This window comes from Neovison vison, chromosome 13, assembly GCF_020171115.1.
Source record: "Neovison vison isolate M4711 chromosome 13, ASM_NN_V1, whole genome shotgun sequence".
Taxonomy (NCBI): domain Eukaryota; kingdom Metazoa; phylum Chordata; class Mammalia; order Carnivora; family Mustelidae; genus Neogale; species Neogale vison.
The window spans coordinates 31,793,651-31,811,390 of record NC_058103.1 but is presented as its reverse complement, the minus strand read 5'-3'; positions in this window follow the sequence as shown (position 1 = coordinate 31,811,390).

Here is a 17,740-nt window from a genome sequence, read left to right as displayed (position 1 = left end):
AGTATTCATTATTTTTTCACCACACCCAGTGCTCCATGCAAGCCGTGCCCTCTATAATACCCACCACCTGGTACCCCAACCTCCCACCCCCCCGCCACTTCAAACCCCTCAGATTGTTTTTCAGAGTCCATAGTCTCTCATGGTTCATCTCCCCTTCCAATTTACCCAAAAGCACATACCCTCCCCAATGTCCATAACCCTAACCCCCTTCTCCCAACCCCCCTCCCCCCAGCAACCCACAGTTTGTTTCGTGAGATTAAGAGTCACTTATGGTTTGTCTCCCTCCCTATCCCATCTTGTTTCATGGATTCTTCTCCTACCCACTTAAGCCCCCATGTTGCATCACCACTCCCTCATATCAGGGAGATCATATGATAGTTGTCTTTCTCCGCTTGACTTATTTCGCTAAGCATGATACGCTCTAGTTCCATCCATGTTGTCGCAAATGGCAAGATTTCGTTTCTTTTGATGGCTGCATAGTATTCCATTGTGTATATATACCACATCTTCTTGATCCATTCATCTGTTGATGGACATCTAGGTTCTTTCCATAGTTTGGCTATTGTGGACATTGCTGCTATAAACATTCGGGTGCACGTGCCCCTTTGGATCACTACGTTTGTATCTTTAGGGTAAATTCCCAGTAGTGCAATTGCTGGGTCATAGGGCAGTTCTATTTTCAACATTTTGAGGAACCTCCATACTGTTTTCCAGAGTGGTTGCACCAGCTTGCATTCCCACCAACAGTGTAGGAGGGTTCCCCTTTCTCCGCATCCTCGCCAGCATCTGTCATTTCCTGACTTGTTGATTTTAGCCATTCTGACTGGTGTGAGGTGTTATCTCATTGTGGTTTTGATTTGTATTTCCCTGATGCCGAGTGATATGGAGCACTTTTTCATGTGTCTGTTGGCCATCTGGATGTCTTCTTTGCAGAAACGTCTGTTCATGTCCTCTGCCCATTTTTTGATTGGATTATTTGTTCTTTGGGTGTTGAGTTTGTTAAGTTCTTTATAGATTTTGGACACTAGTCCTTTATCTGATATGTCGTTTGCAAATATCTTCTCCCATTCTGTCAGTTGTCTTTTGGTTTTGTTAACTGTTTCCTTTGCTGTGCAAAAGCTTTTGATTTTGATGAAATCCCAAAAGTTCATTTTTGCCCTTGCTTCCCTTGCCTTTGGCGATGTTCCTAGGAAGATGTTGCTGCGGCTGAGGTCGAAGAGGTTGCTGCCTGTATTCTCCTCAAGGATTTTGATGGATTCCTTTCTCACATTGAGGTCCTTAATCCATTTTGAATCTATTTTTGTGTGTGGTGTAAGGAAATGGTCCAATTTCATTTTTCTGCACGTGGCTGTCCAATTTTCCCAACACCATTTATTGAAGAGGCTGTCTTTTTTCCATTGGACATTCTTTCCTGCTTTGTCGAAGATTAGTTGACCATAGAGTTGAGGGTCTATTTCTGGGCTCTCTATTCTGTTCCATTGGTCTATGTGTCTGTTTTTATGCCAGTACCATGCTGTCTTGATGATGACAGCTTTGTAATAAAGCTTGAAGTCCGGAATTGTGATGCCACCAACTTTGGCTTTGTTTTTCAATATCCCTTTGGCTATTCGAGGTCTTTTCTGGTTCCATATAAATTTTAAAATTATTTGTTCCATTTCTTTGAAAAAGATGGATGGTACTTTGATAGGAAATGCATTAAATGTGTAGATTGCTTTAGGTAGCATAGACATTTTCACAATATTTATTCTTCCAATCCAGGAGCATGGAACATTTTTCCATTTCTTTGTGTCTTCCTCAATTTCTTTCATGAGTACTTTATAGTTTTCTGAGTATAGATTCTTAGCCTCTTTGGTTAGGTTTATTCCTAGGTATCTTATGGTTTGGGGTGCAATTGTAAATGGGATTGACTCCTTAATTTCTCTTTCTTCTGTCTTGTTGTTGGTGTAGAGAAATGCAACTGATTTCTGTGCATTGATCTTATATCCTGACACTTTACTGAATTCCTGTATAAGTTCTAGCAGTTTTGGAGTGACGCCCAATGTTCTTGAGTGCCTTCTGTGTGCAGGCCCGGGGCTAGGTGCTCAGGCTATAGTGAACAGACAGACTTGACCATGCCCTCACAGAACCTGAGGTGTCTATGGATGGGGTGGAGGGAGACACAGGTGCACATTGCAACAAGGGATAAGGGTGACGAATGGAAAGTGTGGGTTAGGAAAGCAAATGACAGGGGAATCTAAACTAGTCTGGGGAATAGGAGGGTTTTCTTGGGGAAGTGACATTGCAGCCGAGATATTAAGAACAAATGGGAGTTAGCCAGTCCAAGCACGTGGGGAGAACAGAACCTAACCGATCTCCCAGCCTGGGTCATCTCTCCAGGTCCACTCATGCAGTGCCCCATGTGTGTGTCCCACCCAGAGCTCCCTGTCTCACAGCTCTGCTTACCCTGCGTCTCCCCCAAGCCTCCTAGTCTGGAGTTTCCTTCTCACCAAGGAAGTCACCCTTAGATAGCAGCTGAGAATTGTTTCCTTCAAGGAGCACTTGTCTTCTGCTCAAGGATGGTTACAGAGGAACGGTCTTTCAAGAACAAATTCCGAATAGTGAGAATCACAGGTACATTCTGGCCAAGGTTTTGGGGGAATCACAACTGGCTGCAGACTCTTTCCTGATCACAACCTCTGCCTCACAGAGCAATCTCTCTGCTCTCTCTCTGTCACCGCATCCCTTAGCTTCTGCCCATCAGAGCAATGTGGCAAGACCCAGAGCCCGTCCTTTCCGATTTGGCACTGCTGGAGGCCAGGGGATCTGATGAGGGCAGTTAGGTGTTCTGTTACCAGGCAACAGGACCCAGCGCAGCTCGGGGCAAAGAGTGAACTTGACGTCAGCACAGAGTGAGGTCAGCCCACAAGATGGTCTGTGAACCTCAAAAGGAAACAAAAGAGCACCAAGAATGGAGCTAGTCTGCTTTCATTTCCTCTTCTTGACTAAGCTGGAGATCAGGGCAACACTGGCAATGGAAGGCGAGATCCTGGATTCCCCCTATGGACAGGGATGGAGAAGCATGTTTCCCATCAGACGATAGCCATATGGTTCATCTCTAGTGACCCTGCTGTCCCAAATGCGGTGCCGTTCAAGGACTTTATGTGCAACTTGGATGTAGACAGCATGATCAAGCATGATGCTCATCTAAGCAGGGGACCATAAAAATAATTGTTGCTAGGATTTATGTGACAGACACATTTCCCCACGCCACATACTTTTAAATTTTAGTGGATGCTCACGGTGACCCTAAAATGTGGGGATTAGCCAGTCGACAGGTGACACAGGAAGAAACAGATTGAGAGGAATTAAAATGCCCAAGGATACACAGCTGACATTGGTGATACAGGCTTGGAAAACCATCCAAAGCCCTTCACCAGCACTGAGAAACTCCATTCATTCATTCACCCATTCGCCAGAAATTTACTGAGCTCCTTCCATGTGCCAGGCAGTGTTTGAGGTAAGACAGACAAAATCCTACCCTTATGGAAGTAAATCCTGGCAAGGAGAGTGGGAATAAAAAAGTAAACAAATTAAAGAGATAATTTCAGGGACATCTAAGTGGCTCAGGTGGTTAAGTGTCCGACCCTGGATCTCAGTTCAGGTCTTGATCTCAGGGTGATGAGTTCAAGCCCCTCTCGAGGCTCCGCACTGGGCATGGAGCCTACTTCAAAAAAATAAAAAGCAAAAAGAATTTCTCAGAACTTCTATCCAAAATGAAGTGGGCTAACAGAACCATTTGGACGGAATGGTCAGGGAAGTTGTCCTTGAAAAAGGGACATCTGTGTCAGAGGGAGCTGCCATAGGGAGGATCTGAGGGAAGGTCCTTAGGCAGGAGAGGAAACAGAGTACTGGACATTAATGGGTTCTAAGGGAGTTGTCATTCTAGACTGATTTTCAGGAACTTGACTGGGATACCGTAAGATCCAGTCCTTGGGCTCAGAACAACTACCTAAACACAGACGTGGTAGACCCGTGTACACCGGCCGGGCGGACAGGGGCTGGAGGGTCAGTGAGCCGGGAGGGTTAATGTAATCTAGAATTACTCTCATCAAAGTAGGGCCTAGGGTGGGGAAGGGGATGGATCCTCTCCTCTGAGCAGGTTACGGCCCACCCGGAGATCTGAGCATACTCTGGGCACTGACTGCAGCGTAAGACACCGACAGACAATAGTTAGATGGTCTCTGTGGAGGGCAGCCACACCAGGGTGGTGAGCAGGGCCAGAAGACCATTTATTCCAGATGGAGAGCTGCCTCCAGAAAAATCTAGGATTGGCTGGAAGGAGTTACAAGGAGTCTGATTTCTTTTCTTTCTTTTTTTTTTTCTTCTGCTGATAAAATGAATATAAGCAGACAATTCCCAAAGCAGAGAAAAAGTATAAAGGAAAAGGAAAAGAAATCACTTTATTCCCACTGTCTAGAGGCAATCACAGGTCATATCTAATGTAATTCCTTCTAATATTTTTCTAGGCTTTAAAAAACGTAGTTGAATCGAAGTGCACCTGTCCACGGTTTTGTCGGGGGGTATGTGTGTGCATAAACGTTGAGAGAAACGGCGGAACAAGCAGACTGCTCCGAGGCTGGGCTCTGGAGTTCTTAGCTCGGGCTTCAATCCTGACAATGTCCCATAACAGCTGTCTGACCCTTCCCACCCCCTATGCTATCCCACCTCATCTGTAAAACAAGGATTATATAACCCTGCCACCTAAGGTTGTCCGAGGTGTGAATGAGCTAGTGTTTGTAAACCCTAAAAACTGTGCCCGTAGACACCTGCTGCATAACGCTTGCTAAGGGAATACTACCCTTCTTTTGTCGAATGTTACATCATAACCATTACAGTGACATGAAGATGTTTTATGGAAACATCTGTTGTCCGAACCAAAGTCCATCCTATATGTTCACTATAACAAACAGTCCCCTCGTGTTGGACATGGTTTATTTCTGATGTTTCAGATGGTGACTGCCTGGAACTAGTCACTGGGTCTACACTTCCAGTTAGTTTATTTGGTTGGAGTCACAGAAGGGGATTAGTGGGTTAAAGGACATGGACTTTGTTTTTTGCTTTTTAAGAAAGGTTTATTTTTAGGTAGGAAAGCATCCAACTGCTAAAAAAATTCAAATAGTACAAAAGAGATTACAGTGAGAAGGACTGCTGTGATTCCCGTCGTCCACTTTCCTCCTCAGGGGCACCAAAATTGGTTTCTTGTTTATGCTTCTGGAGCTGATCAGTAGAAACAGCAGATATATCTCTATCTCTATCTCTATCTCTATCGCTATCATCTCTATCTCTATTTCTGTCTCTATCTGATGTGCATTTTTAAAAAAATTGGTATACTGGGTCACCTCGGTGGCTCAGTGGGTTAAAGCCACTGCCTTTGGCTCAGGTCGTGATACCAGGGTTCTGGGATCAAGCCCCACATCAGGCTCTCTGCTCAGCAGGGAGCCTGCTTCCTCCTCTCTCTGTCTGCTTCTCTGCCTACTTGTGATCTCTGTCAAATGAATAAATAAAAAATCTTTAAATTAAAAAAAAAATGGTATACTACTACCAGTGCATCTTGCCCTTTTATCTAGCATGTCTTAGAGACATTTTCTATTGTTACCTAAAGAGTTGCTTCATTTGTTTGCATGCCTGCGAAGTGTTTCTTATTAAGGTTAGGCAATAATTTAACTAGAAATAGATACAGGCATTTAAAAGTTATTTGATGCATATCAATGTATCTTTTAAAACTGTGCTCTGGTTAGCACCAGATAAACCCTAGGGCCCCATCTGATTAGTGGAACCAGAATTAAAAATCCAGATCAACTCAGGGGTGCCTGGCTGGCTCAGTCAGTAGAGCCTGCAACTCTTGTTGCTGGGGCCCTGGGTTCAAGACCTATGTTGGGCGTAGAGGATACTTTAAAAAAAAATCCAGATCAGCTCAAACCATGTTATCTCTGCAAAGATCTTCAAAGACTAATTAATAGTGGTTGTCTCTAGGGAGGAGAACCAGTCACTGAAGAATCCCCTCCCAATGGCCCCTTGAGGAGATCTGACTAAAAATGAACTGGGCTGACTTGTGAGGTATAGGTCTCTCCATTTTTATTTCTTTTTATTTTACTTTTGAGAGAGAGAGAGAGAGAGAGAACATGAGTGGAGTGGTATGGGGGTAGGGCATGGTGAGGGGCAGAATGAAAGAAAAATTCCCAAGCAGGCTCTATGCCCAGTGTGGAGTCTGACACGGGACTAGATCTCACAACCCTGAGATCATGACCTGAGGCTCTCAGTTGTTTTTTGATTGTTTGTTTGCTTTTTAAGATTTATTTACTTGGGGTGGGGAGGGGGCAGAGGGAGAGGGAGAGAATCTCAAGCAGACTCCCAGCTGAGTGGGGAGTCGGTGGTTAACCAACTGTGACATCCCATGAGGCTCTCAGTTTTTAAAATGTTCAGACATCAGCCAGGTGATTGTATCTTCTAGCATGTTCTGGCAATTCAGAATAGAGAACTATGGCTGCATGAGAACCGGCAGGCACGTTCTACCTAAAGACACTCCATTTCAAACACCTTTGTACACGGTGCTGAACACACCTCAGTTGTAGACCTCCAACACAGCCCAGAGATGCCTGGAAGGGCTCACTCTGTGCATGCCTGTGCCCGGCGGGCTGGTGGGCTGGCTGGTGGGGGGACACAGACTCCGTCTGAGCCCCGAGTCAATTCCAAGGCTTGATTCTTCTTACAAATGCCCTCAGGTGTGGAATGGAGAGGAGGCAACACTCTGAAAGCCTCATGGAAGAGGTAGGTAGAAAGGTGCCCCACAGAGGCCTCTCCTGTGGGGACAGAGTGTATCTTGGCCCTTTCCAGGGCCAGCTGCATGGGATGAGACCTGTGCAGCTTCACGGGGCCCCACATTCAGTATAACCCTGCCCTTAGTTTAATGTTCTTCTGCTTCCATCTTGGAATTCTATTTTTTAAAGACTTTATTTTTAAGTCATCTCTACATCCAACGTGGGGCTCGAACTCACAACCTGATCAAGAATCACATGCTCCACCAACTCAGCCAGCCAGGCGCCCCTTGTCTGAGAATTCTTAATAGTTTTTAAGCAAGGGGTGCCCTATTTTCATTCTACACTGGGCCCGGCAAATTGCAGAGCCGTTCCTGTCCCTTTTGATTACAGGAGAACGGTGACATGATTTTTTGCAGCCTTAATGCTACAAAGGCAAGAACTGGATCTGCCTGGAAACCTCCTGGCTTCTAGACCCAAAGTGGAGATATGGACGCCAGACTGCTTTGACTGGAGAAGAAGGGGGAAGAGGACAGTAGGAGGGGGCACAAGAACTCTGGAAAGGTTTTGAGGCCTGCCTATCCTGACATGTCACTTAGTTACTTCCTCATTACACAAGAGTGTATCTCCAGGGGAGAATATCCATCAGTGGCCAGCATGTGCCCGACATTTAGAGCCTGGGCCCCACTGTGTTTCAGCCTGACCTATGACCAGGAAGGGAGGGGATTAGTTGCCTGCTTGGGCTGGACTCTGGGATGAGCATGTTATCCATACGAGCTACACAGATAATATTGTATCTCCATAGATAGATAGATAGATCTATATATCTTGACAATGTATACCTATAAAAATATTGTATGTTTTACCAAAGACAAAACAGGGGGTTAAATAATCGGCATAAAACCACAAGAATATATAAATAGGACACAGAAGGAAAAATAATCATTTTTTTTAAAGAAACCATTTTTAATCCCATTTTCCACTGGAAACGCTTGGTAATTTCTAAATGAGGAGCTATCTCTGGAAAGGTACATGAAAAAGTCACTGCCATTGTCTCTGGGAAGAACTGGCGAGAGACTAGTTTTACTTCCCACTTTGGTATGTTTTGAATTTTGTACATTGTGCATGTAATACAAAGATGTGTTATTTTATATAAATAATGGTAAAGAGTAGGAGCTTGGGACTGTATAAGAAAGAAATTAGTACTCTAGTCATCTGGAGTGTTTGGAGTATGTAACTTAACCTGACCAATTTTTTTATGCCAAACTTAGGGGAAAAATGCAGTTTTTAGAATTTGGGGATTTTAAATTTTTATTTATTTAGAAAGATTCTATTTATTTATTTGACACATACACACACAGAGATCACAAGTAGGCGGAGAGGCAGGCAGAGAGAGAGGGGGAAGCAGGCTCCCTGCTGAGCAGAGAGCCTGATGTGGGGCTCGATCCCAGGACCCTGAGATTATGACCTGAGCCAAAGGTAGAGGCTTAACCCACTGAGACACCCAGGTGCCCAGAACTTCTGGGATTTTAGTTCTGAATAAGAAACTGGTAACCCTGTATCTGTATTTTATTTAGGAAGAAATTGTGGCTCTTCTTCTTTGGAAAGGCTAAGTAACTCACTCGAGGTCATACAGCCTTAAGTGGTGAAACGAAAATTAGAATATGGGTCTAATTCCAAAGCTAGTGCATGGTTGGAAGAGAGGCCTGTGGGAACTCAGCTCCTTATGATGATGCCCAGAGTCATGCTGAAAAAACACAAGAGTGCCTGTTTAGGGGTTTGTCCAGGGAAGCTCTATTTAAAGCAATGTTGTATAAATACATTGTAAATTCATTATGGATAAGTTTCATTGTAAAGAAACCATAAGTTATATACTCCTGACCTGGACTAAGGTGAAGTTATATATAGTTTTAAACATTTCGCCACAGAAAAATGAATGTGGGCTGCTTCGTGCTGTAACCAAACACCAGTAGGGATGTTACAGAATTTGCACTAAAGGCCCTATACCACCTTTATAAAATCCAAGGGATTCAGACTTCCAAAACATATCCAGCCCAAGAGTGACAAGAAAGATAAGGTATTAAAAAAGCAGTAGGCAGAGATTACTAATTGCTTATCCAATATCCATTCTTACCATCTTATTTAATATAGAACTCTAACTTTCCTAGGACTAGAAGTGTGCCTAGGTAAAATATTCCACTCCCTAGCCTTCCTTGCAAATAGGAGTGGCCAATAAGGTATAAGTAGTTGAGTGGGGCTTCTAAGAAAACACCCCCTTTTCTCCTGGTTCTTCTTTTTACTACTGGAATGTGGATGTGATGGCTGGAGCTATGGCAGCTATAGTGAGTATGTTTAAGCCACAGTAGTTAGATCTCTGTTAAAGGTAATACTAACTGAAACAATGGCCCAGGAAAATGCCTGAGGACCTATAAATGTCATAAGAGTCCATAAGTGCTCCCTAAAATTGATGTGATGCTCATGAAGATGTTCTGATGATGTTAAGGATACCCACAACAGGAAGGAGTGAGCCGGCAATCCCTTAGCTCCCTTTAGAGCCTGTGTCCCTGTCATCAGAAAGAAGCACTCAGGAGTCTCACTGGTGCTCAGTTCTGCAACCAGTGATGTTAGTTTCAGGGAGAAAGGGATAAGGCCTCTAGGCTGTGGGTATAAAGAACAGGAGGGGCTTGCCCCCCCCCCCCCCGGGTGTGTGTGGAAAATGATGAGTCAGTGGTGATGGGCTTTCACCAAATCCTGTTCTTGAACCCAGCATGTCCTGAGAGAGCCTGTCCTATGAGGGTTGGGATAGTATGGGGTGTGGAGTTACTAAGAACCTTGGCTCTAAGGGGCTCTGGCGTGGAGTGGACATGTGTAGGGAGGTTAGAATCAGAGGGCGGAGGCTGAGGCAGGCTAGAGAACAGTGTATTTGGGGTGCACAGGGACAGAAACCCGAGCGATCCTAGGATGGTTTCACAAAGTGAACACTCAGTGCTGCTAGAAAGAATCCAGAGGGCCCCACTGGGAAAGGGCAGGGGCTGGGAGTCGGGGGGAGAGAGGAAGGAGTGGCGTGGAGGACCTGTAACACATCTCAGGGGTCGAAGAGGCCATGGGAATCTTAGATCCCTGAGTTAGGTTGTTTGTTGGGCCCTGGAATTCCCTGGAATTCCTGGAATAATTAATTATGTGGCTTTCTCTGCAAAATTGCTACAGCCGCCATCAAAACACGAGATATTTTTGAGCTTCTGGTCATTACTTGTCACAAAAGCCTTGTCCTCTTCCAAGGCATGTTCTAGAGCACCATGCTAGAATCATCTGAGGAGCTGGGGAACTCAGACGGCAGTGCCACAGAGAGAGCGTCTTTGTGAACGCGATCACAGAATATTTAAATGTCCTGTAACTAGGTGAAAAGGTACATTCCCAGACACCCCTCTTAACTCCAAACTCCACAGTCCACTGCTAGAACTGACAAGTATTTCTGCCTGAGGACTGGTATCAAAGTTGAGTCTCAGGGGCACCTGGGTGTCTAGGTCGGTTAAGCATCTGCATTCGGCTCAGGTCATGATCTCAGGGTCCTGAGATGGAGGCCTGAGTTGGGCTTCCTGTTCGGTGGGGCGTCTGCCCTCCCTCTGCCTCTGCTGCTCCCTCCACCACCTGCTCATGCTCTCTCGTTGTCTCTCTCTCTTCCAAATAAATAAATAAAATCTAAAACAAAAACAAACAAACAAACAAAAAACCAAACCAAAACAAAACAAAGTTGAGTTTGAAATGCATCAGTCACATCTGTGGGCTCCTTGAGGCTTTGGGGGCCGGGTGGAAGTTCTGGAGCCGGAGCAAGCCCATGCAGGCCTTCCTGTCTTCTCAATGTTGTGTCTCCTCCCTCTGTCCTCAGCCCTTCCCCGCTCCAGGGACATCAAAGCCGCTCCCTAGACCATACAAAGCCCTTGCAGGAACAGCCACATAAACGCAGCAGCTGTTTGCTGACTGGGGCTGGGAGCGGTGCCAGGCTAGAGATTTGGGAAGGGAACGCTTCCAAATGCTGGATTAAGCCTCTGGAGCAGATGTTGCCCGTGGCTGGCCAGCATTCAGATTGCTGGGCAGGCAGCAGGCTCGGCCTGGGATTTGGATAGCTCACAGAACTGTCGAACAAAGACCCGAGCGAGGGTCAGCTGTCAGGGGTCCCCGGGGAGCCCGCTCAGTGCTTGGGAGACTGAAATCACAGTGAGTCATTTCAGACGGAAAGAAAGGGCATGGAACAAGTGTTCCTGTGAACATTTCCTTGACACCTCGCCTACGTGGTACTCAATGGATAGTCCTCCCTCCCCCAGCTCTACACTCAGCCTCCCCATTTTAAAAATGGGAACAACTGAAGGCCTGAAATTTGCAAAGGAGTCAGGCTTTGAAACACAGTAGGAATAATATCGGCACCAAATCCACAAACTCCGTTTTTGCACACAAAGCCCAGATGCTGAGACAGAGCTGGTCTTAGCCCCCTTTTGGAATAGGTGATGTGAGGGACCAGAGAGGTATGCCAGCTAGAGGATGGGTCGCTCAGCAAGGGCGTGTTCCCATGCCTGAAACACCAGCATTGCCAGCGTGAGGCACTGGATAGCTGAGTCAGGGCAGAGAGCAAAGCCGAGGGTTTGAAAAGACATAGTGAAATCTACCCTTTGCTGATTGTGCAGATTTGCCAAAGGGCAGGGTTGGGGCACAGACACATTCTCCCACAGTGCTGAGAAAAGAACACTGGATGTGGAGTCATGCAGACTGGGGTTTGAGTCCTGGCTCTGACACTTAACCAGCTGGGAGGCTCTGAGCTAGTTACTGGACTCCGGCGCCCCTGTTTCCCATCACTAAGCTAGCTGACTACCGATTCCTGCCTCACAGGGTTGTCATGAATGGGAATGCACTCCTTTACCGGGACCTTGGGCACACATGTCATCTATTAGAAGCTGCAGCCTCAGGGACATCCCTGACATTGGGTATCTGGGGCCAGGATGTTCCATCAGCCAAGCAAATTCTCTGTTGTCACTGTTCATCTCAGCCCCAGACCCAGGCTTGTTCTTGGGTGGTGACTTCAGAAGCTGCGGCGACATTCCCTTCGAGCCGCTGGAGGCTTGGATTTCACCAAAACCTTCAAAATGTATCTGCGTTTTGAGGCCAGTTTCCTTTTGTCATATTTTTTCCATTTGTTCTTCGCCTTTGGGAGAAGCTTTCATCCTTCTAGCTGCTCTGAAATTAATCTTTCTCTGGATGTATTTCTTACCACCGAGGGAGATCTGGGCCTGCCCCCAGACAGATTGGCAAAGGGGATAGGACGGAGAAGGGAGAGGAGGGAAATGGTTGGAGCGAGAACAGTGAAGAGAGAGCGTGCAGGAAATGCAGTTAGCAGTGATGGGGGTCGTGCTTAAAGTTAGCGGTAGGCGCTCCCTAACAAACTGTGGGCACCAGCGGGCCCCTGGGTCATGCTCTGGAGTGCAGAGCCGCCTGCCCCACAGAGCCCGAGCGGAGCCATGCAGGGGAGGCCTATGTTGATTCTAAAATCAGTGCCACACCGCAATTGCCCTCAGATTCTTCAAGCCCAACTCCCCTTTCCATCCATCCTCATGCTGCCTTGGAGAGGCCCCTAGTTTCTCCTGGGACTTGCTTCCACTAAGCCTCATCTCTTGCACTGCTACCCTGTGTGTGGCAGGCTTCCTGGATATCCTGCCTGCGTCACTGAGCGAGGCCCTGTGCTCAGAAGATCCTGCCTGGGTGTCAATGCTTTGCTTCTGTTTCAGTCTTGAAATTCTTAATAATTTTATCTGTGATAGGTTAAGCGGGTGTTCTGTAAGTGAAATCCAGTGGGTCCACGGAACCTGCATGAAAAAGGAACCTGGGTGACGCACACAGCAGGACACGCAGAGCAACGGGCCTCGTGGCCTGGCACACGCACGCAGTCCTGGGACAGTCTACAGCACCACTGGGCCCCGAGGTGGCCAGGCCAGGCCCAGGGCGGACCGGGGCAGTGACAGCAGCAGCAGCCAGTGTAGGAGGGTGGAGGAGCTCTACAAGGGGCAAGGACCCCAGGTGGGTAGCCCATCCGCATTCCTGGAGCCCGTCCTTGCAGCGTCTATACCAATATGAACTCTTGGATCAGAGCCCCCGGACAGGTGCTGCTGGCACCCGGGCAGTCAACTTTGTCAGTAGATTATTACCCAATTAAAACATATGCATAGACACTGCAAAGGAGCCTGTCAGGGAGTTATTAGAATTCATAAAGGAGTTTAGAATCTACAATTCTGGGGGCACCTGGGTGGCTCAGTGGGTTAAAGCCTCTGCCTTCAGCTCAGGTCACGATCCCAGGGTCCTGGGATCGAGCCCCGCATCGGGGGTCTCTGCTCAGCAGGGAGCCTGCTTTCTCCTCTCTCTCTCTCTCTCTGCCTGCCTCTCTGCCTACTTGTGATCTCTCTCTGTCAAATAAATAAATAAAATCTTAAAAAAAAAAAAAGAATCTACAATTCTGGAAACTGCTGCAAAATGGCAGAGCAAATATTCATAGGCCGAGAAAGAGAAATGAGATTTAAAGGTCGTCGCATTCACTGGAAAAGAACACTCTATTCCCAGGAAGCTTCAGCTAAACCAGTTATTAACAAGCAAAACAAGTTCAAAATTAATCTGTTCTTGTAATTGAAGATACAATGAAAGAACGCATAAGTAGGTGTTTTAAATTATGCACAATAGCTGAAGTCACTTTCGGTTTCTGGTATGACCTCCACAAGTTACAGCAAATGTTAGCGGAAACATTCAAAGGCCATTGTGTAAACTTACATTTAAGATCAAATTCAGACTTGCATGAAACTGATTTGTATGAAGAATTAAATCTGCTTAGAAAAGTTGTTCCACAAGAATCGTCAGCTCTAAGTGCTCTGAACTTTATATATATATAGATATAGATATAGATATAGATATAGATATATTTTTTAAGATTTTATTTATTTATTTGACAGAGAGAGAGCACACGTAGGCAGAGAGGCAGGCAGAGAGAAGGGGAGAGCAGGCTCCCTGCGGAGCAGAGAGCCCGATGCAGGGCTCGATCCTAGGACCCTGAGATCATGACCTGAGCAGAAGGCAGAGGCTTTAACCCACTGAGCCACCCAGGCGCCCCTGAACTTTATATTTTGAAATAATTCATCAGAAATGCTTTCCAATATTATCACAACCCGTCAAATATTCTTAACAGCTTCAGGAACAGTTACGTCAGCAGAAGGTTCCTTCTCAGGATTAAAAATCATCGAAAATTATTTGTGATCTTGCATTTGCCAGGAGCAACTAACATCACTCTCAATTACGTTGATTGAAAATAAAGTAGCTAAGATTATACATTTGGATGACCTAATCAATGAATTTACAGGAAAACAGGCTGGAAAATCCTTAGGATTATTCTAGATCTAACATTAATAAAGTATTATTATTTATGGCATAATGATACCCCAAATAATTTTTTATGATCTGTGAGTTTATGTTATTCCTAACATATCCCTATCATCCGTATTATGTTTAAAAGTGATGAAGTATTTCTAAAGGCAGAAGCTTTGCTCAAGAGCACCCATATTTTATTTTGCACTGAGCCCCACAAATTACGTGATCTGCTCTGCCTCAGTGCCTTGAAGTTTCTCTATATTTCAGTAAACCCCATAAACATATAAACTCTTAGATTTTAAGAATTCATGGACACCCTAGAGCAGTGGATCTCAACAGAGAGCAGTTCAGATGCCCCCTCCGCCCCCCAGGAAACATGTGACAATATCCGGAGGCATTTTTTTTTTTTTTTAAAGATTTTATTTATTTATTTGACAGAGAGAAATCACAAGTAGATGGAGAGGCAGGCAGAGAGAGAGAGAGGGAAGCAGGCTTCCTGCTGAGCAGAGAGCCCGATGCGGGCCTCGATCCCAGGACCCTGAGATCATGACCTGAGCCGAAGGCAGCGGCTTAACCCACTGAGCCACCCAGGCGCCCTCCGGAGGCATTTTTTGTTGTCACGATTCGGGGGTTACTACTGTCCTCTGGTGGGTAGAGATTAGGGATCCTGTTCAATGTCCTGCAATGTACAAGACAGTCCCCCATGACAAGGAATTACCGAAATATTGACAGTGCTGCAGTGAAAAAAACATAAACTAGAAGCCCCAAGTGTGGTTTCAGACTAGCAGAATAGCATCCCTGGTGGGTTGTTTGAAATGCAGAGCCTCAGGCTCCATCCCAGACCCGCTAAATTGGAATCTGCATTTTAACAAGACCCCCAGGTGATCTGTGGGCACATCACATTCTGAAAAGCACTGAGTTAGGCTGTGAATGGTGTATTTCAGGCCCCCTTCAATCAGATATTAGGTCAGCCCCTGGGACCACCACTTTCTTCGTATTTCTTGCACATCTCCAACCTCCAGGCGTGTGATAGGCAAGCCCAGGTGCAAAGACACTGCAGGCCATGTCTGACAGCACCTCACCCTTAGCAGTCATTCTTAGATTGAACTTGTACCTCTGTCAAGCAAGTATGCAGAGAAAGCGGTCTGGTCTCGGGCCTGGGAAGTTCAAAGCTCTGGCCTGGCTCCCAGCTGCTCCCAGGCCTCCCTCGGCTGCCATGTGTCTCCATGGACCTGGGACTCAGACACAGCAGTTTTCAGAGCACGGCCTTTGAACATGCTGTGTCCTCCTTGTGTCCTGTCCCTGCTTGAGCTGCCTCCCGCTGAGCCGTCAAGCCTCACTCCTCTGGCCCTCTTGGAAGCTTTTAGTTTTCCTCAGGGTCCCCATAGCTACCAGCAGATGGATCTGTGACAGTGGCCCCAAGCTCCAGGGTCTTCAAGGGAAGAAAGGAAATGCAGGTCAAGTCAGGGTTGTGGCAAATACAGGGCGCCCGGCCACACACGAATGCAGGCCCAGTGTTCCTAGAACTTTGCGTTTTTAAAGAGAAGCCGAAAGGCTGGGTATTTTATGTGAACTCTTCTGATTTTTCATATACTGGCAACTAAATAAAAAAATTAAAACAAACCACAGGCAGACCGAACGCCTTGGCAACAGGCTAGAGCCAAAGATAGACAATCTGTTGCTGTTGGGCTGTGCAAACATTTGTCACAGTGTGCTGTTGTCTTTTGTGGACATCTTTGTCTCCCCACTCAGCCTGGTGGCAACTGGAGGTCGAGCCTGGAAGAAAGCCGTCCTCAGCACAGACTCGGTGAAGGAATGAACACATGAACGGTTGAGTGAGTAAGGGAATGGTATTGCATAAGCTTTGGTCCAGCAGGGTCTCAAACCACGGCTCGCAATGGCAGGGTCACTCCCTAGGGGTTGTCTGGACACCTGTGGGAGTATTTTTGGTTGTTACAATGATTGACAGACCCACCGGCATTTAGCAGGTAGGCAGTCAGGGTGATAACAACATCAAGCACTGATTTTGTGCTCACTGTATGCAAGACTTTGTTCTAAGAACTTTATTGAAGTGAACTCCTTTAATTTTCATGACAGTCTTACAAGATGGATACTGCCATCATCCCCATAGCACAGGCAGGGGCAGGGGCCACTGGTCAGTCTGCAATGGACAGGACAGCTCTGCAGGGCAGGAACCACCCTGTGCTCTGCACACTCTTGTATACCCTACTGGATGCCTATGCAGGAAAAACAACCTGTTCCTAATGATCCAAATTACAACTATCATGCAAATTGCTAAAAGGGTGTGTTTTATTTTTCAGCATTTTACCAAGAGTTCATCATTTCACAAGAGTCATGCACCAGGCAGATAGATATACTACACAAGGCACTTGAGTTTCTAAAACTGCATACCTATATCCATCTGCATTTAGAGTTGCCAAAGCCATGAGGATTCTAGGTACAAGCGTTAAACTAATGAACTGATTTTGCTGGGTATACTTTTAAAAAATCATTTACTTATTTATTTATTTTAGAGAGAGAGAGAGAAAGCACGATCAAGGGGAGGGGCAGAAGGAGAGGGAGAGAGAATCCCAAGCAGACTCTGTTCTGGGTGTGGAGCCCAGTACAGGATCCCAGGATCATGCGATCACGATGTGAGCTGAAATCAAGAGTCAGCTGCTTAACTGACTGAACCACCCAGGTGCCCTGCTCGGTAAACCTTTTATTGAATAACTACGTACTGCAAAAAAAGTGAGCTAATCATAATTATGTACTCTATGAACTTTTGCAAAACGAACACACCTGTGTAACCCATACTCAGATCAAGAACCAGAACATTCTCAGCATCATCCTGGGAGTCCCTTCCTGCTGCCTGCCTGCATGGTTTCCCCTAAAGGTAACGCCATTCTGACTTCTAACACCCTGTCCATTAATTTTGCCTCTCTTGGAACTTTATATAAGTGGAATCATATGGTGTATACTTTCTTTGTGTCTTGCTTCTTTGGATCACAGTCACATTTGTGAGATTCCTCAGTGTCGTGCCTGAATTGGAAGCTTGTTCTTTCTCTTGGCTCCATAGTGGTCCGCTGTACGCCTCTACCACGATGTATTTATCTATCCTACTGTAGGTGGACTTTGGGGTTGCTTCCAGCTTCTTGCTATTGTGAATAATGGTGCTGTGAATATTCGTGCTGATGTCTTTTGGTGAACATAAGCATGCATTTAGTTTTTACAGTTATATGTGTAAGCAAGTTATGTTATCTGTAACTGTTATCTGTAACTGACAGTAAGGGGTGCTATAAAATATTTACTATCCAAAGGAGGCATAAGTTCTGAGCGAGTAATTGAAATCCTCTGGTCTGACGCAGGTGCCTCTTTCCATGGTCCATTTGTCTGTTCCACAAGGACTGTGCCAGTGCCTAGTGCTGGGGAGCATCAGGGCTGTGCTTGGTGCGAGGGAGAGAACCTGGTCATAAGGTAACCACAAAGCAGAAGCCTGCATTCTCACTCCCACCAGTAGAGGTCAGCATTCACAAGGGACTCCGATCTGC